Source organism: Phocoena phocoena, chromosome 9, assembly GCF_963924675.1.
Source record: "Phocoena phocoena chromosome 9, mPhoPho1.1, whole genome shotgun sequence".
In the NCBI taxonomy this organism is placed as follows: domain Eukaryota; kingdom Metazoa; phylum Chordata; class Mammalia; order Artiodactyla; family Phocoenidae; genus Phocoena; species Phocoena phocoena.
Window position 1 is genome coordinate 39,998,705 of NC_089227.1, and position 3,563 is coordinate 40,002,267.

The window sequence follows — 3,563 nt, forward strand, 5'->3', positions numbered from 1 at the left end:
ATGATGAACATCAACTATTCAATTCTTCCATAAATATAGAAAAAGATATTTATGTGATCGGAAAAATGGCTTGATTACTACTCTTATCACAGTTGTTTCTCATACTTGGAAAATAATTTTCTGCTTTATTATATAGATCCATTTGTTAAAATTTTTAATCTCTTTCTCCTAGATGCTGTTTTATTTAATTATAATTGAAATATAGTTGCTGTACATTATTATATAAATTATAGGTATTCAATATAGTGATTCACAAATTTTATAGTTATTTATAGTTATATGCATTTATAGTTATTATAAAATATTGGCTATATTCCCCATGTTGTACAGTATATGCTTGTAACTTATTTTGTATCTAATTGTACTTCGTACTTCCCTACACCTATAACTCCTCCCCTCTCCCCACTGGTAACCACTAGTTGTTCTATCTGTGAGTCTGCTTCTTTTTTGTTATGTCCACTAGTTTGTTGTATTTTTTAGATTCCACATATAAGTAATATCATACAGTATTTATCTTTGTCTGACTTATTTGACTTAGCATAATGCTTTTCCAAGTCCACTCATGTCAATGCAAATAGCAAAATTTCATTCTTTTTTATGGCTGAGTAGTATTCCATTGTATATATACCCCATATCTTCTTTGTTCATTCATCTGTCAATGGACACTTAGGGTGTTTCCTTATCTTGGCAATTGTAAATAATATTGCTATGGACACTGGAGGGCATGTATCTTTTCGAATTACAGGTTTTTTTTTTCAGGATATATAACCAGGAGTGGACTTGCTGGGTCATATAGTATTAATAATACTAATTAATATTAATTAATAATTAATAATATTAATTAATAGTTCTACTTTTAGTTTTCTTGAGAAACCTCCATACTGTTTTCCACAGTAGGTAACAGCTATTCTGACAGGTATGAGGTGATATCTCATTGTGGTTTTGATTTGCATTTCCCAGATGATTAGCGATGTTGAGCATCTTTTCATGCGCCTGTTAGCCATCTGCATTCCTCTTTGAAAAATAATGCCTATTTAGTTCTTCTGCCCATTTTTTAATTGAGTTTTTTTTTTTTGATGTTGAGTTGTATGAGCTGTTTATATATGTTGGACATTAATCTCTTATTGGTCGTATCATTTGCAAATATTTTCTTCCATTCAGTGGGTTGTCTTTTCATTTTGTCGGTTTCTTTTGCTGTGCAAAAGCATTTAAGTTTAATTAGATCTCATTTGCTTATTTCTGGTTTTATTTCCTTTACTTTAAGAGATGGATCCAAAAAAATATTACTGCGATTTAACACAAAGAATATTCTGCCTGTGTTTTCCTCTAGGAGTTTTACAGTATCCAGTCCCAAATTTAAGTCTAGTCCATTTTGAGTTGTTTTTTTTTTTGTATACGGTGTTAGAGAATGTTCTAATTTCATCCTTTTACACGTAGCTGTCCAGTTTTCCCAGCTCCATTTGTTAGTTTTTTGTTTTTTTTTTTCATTTGTTAAGTTTTTGACACTGTATTATTAGGAATCTTTATGTGACTAGCTAGCTAAGCCTCAAGTGGAATCTGTGGGTTTATGGCATTCAAAGGTTTTAAGGACTAAACTACATGAAGAGAATAATGCAATCTGATCTCATGAATAACTGGAGTCAATAATTCAAACCTAAAAGTTATATCTTGTCTCTTCTACTCTCTGCATATTGACTTTATTCTCTCTTACTATGGTAAACAATGACAGAAACATAGGCACTAACGACTCCAGAATTTTATGTATTCTGGCATCAGTCAAAACATAGATTCTTCCCCAGGATTCTTTAGTCCCAGTCTTAAAGTTCAGGGAACAGGGACATATTAATGTTGCCTGACTAAGGTACCTGCTATGAAACATTCAGTGTGATCAGTAGACAGCATCATATAAAAACCCTGTAGCTTCCATGGTGGGGGAAGAGGAAGTTAAGGATATCTGAGGGGAAAAAGTCAGTTTGGGGGGAAGAGTATGGTGCTAGAGATATAATCAATTGATGTCCACTCTGGGCTTGGGGGAGCTAACTTTTTAGCAGTTAGCAAAGGACTGTTACTATTGACCACTTTGCATACACCTCTTATCTTGTGTATCATGTTGGGAATTAGATGGGGTTTTGTTGCACCCAGGTAACGCCCAAATCCTCTCTGTCAAATTCTTATTCAAAAACATTCATTTGATCTTCAGAATGAACAAGTTTTTTTAAAAGTCACAATAAAGATGAATTATGTATGTTTTATATACATTCCATTATGACCATTCAGAGAATTGAAATTTAATTTCTTCTTTTACCATTACACCATTCAAACTAGACCTTGGCCTCCCTTGTTCTAGGAGAATGGAGGTCATAGATAAAAGCAAAGAGAAGGAAGGGATAATTATATTTGGCTTTAGTACTCTTAAAAAGTTTAGTATCTGGTAATTTAAGAGGTTTTTCAGGCATATTCTGACCATAAAGGAGTTTAGCCTGACAAACCATCTTTAGCATCACTCCCTGCCCAAGGTGACAAAACTGCCCTCTAACCTTTTATCATCAGTTGGGTCAGTGATAAGTACGGCTCAGCAAAACTCTAGGGAAGTTGGATTAGACGTCTAACTTTTATTTTCTCCTTGGTGGCTTGCAGGCGACAGGAGCAGGAAGCAATGACTGAGACATTCAAGTATACATGCCAAGAAAGGCGAGAAGGCTGAGCGCTAAGAGCAGGCCCCCCTTCAGGCTACCGACTTCACTCCTAGAAAGGGAGCAGAGGAGAGTGAAGTCCGCTGAGGCCTGCATCCGCTTACTACATGAAGGCAGAAAATGAGTGGAAGAGAAAATCCACTCCCCTAACTTTTTAAAAGCACAGTTAGTCACTAGCAATGTGGCTCAGTTGAAGCCTTGATTTTTTTTTTTTTTTTTTTTTTTTTGCCATGCTGTGCGACACGCGGGATCTTAGTTCCCCGACTGGGGATCGAACCCATAGCCTCTGCAGTGGGACCATGAAGACCCAACCTCTGGACTGCCAGGGAAGTTCTAAGCCTTGGATTCTTACCAACAGGAAAGAGCAATTCCTCTTTCCTTAAGAAGTGAGAGCTAAGAAGACAATGGAAGAAACATATACAGTTCCCTACAGACCAAATCAAGCCTTAACTCTGTCAAGAGACCCTCTCATCATAATTAATCTACAGCCTCCCTTATCAATGGCTGCACTCTGTCAGTATCACTATTATTACGTGTTTCCACTGTCTGCTTTTGCCAGTGTTCTTGCATCTCTTTCCCCCACTAGCTTGAAAACCCTAAAATGAGGAGACTTCTGTTTACAAGTTCCAACTAGGGCCTACAATCTCCATAGTCTTGCCCTGAGTATGCACTCAGATACTGAAGAAATGGAAAGCCAAGGGTTTATTCTAAACACATTTATCAGAGATGAGAAAATATCTCTCATAAGTACATAAATATTTTGAATGCCTTATTATAATTTCTTTTCATTTTCATTTCTCAGAATCTGAGAGACAGCAATGAGAGAAAATTTGCAGAAAATGTCAGAATGATACACTGGGAAAGGTATAT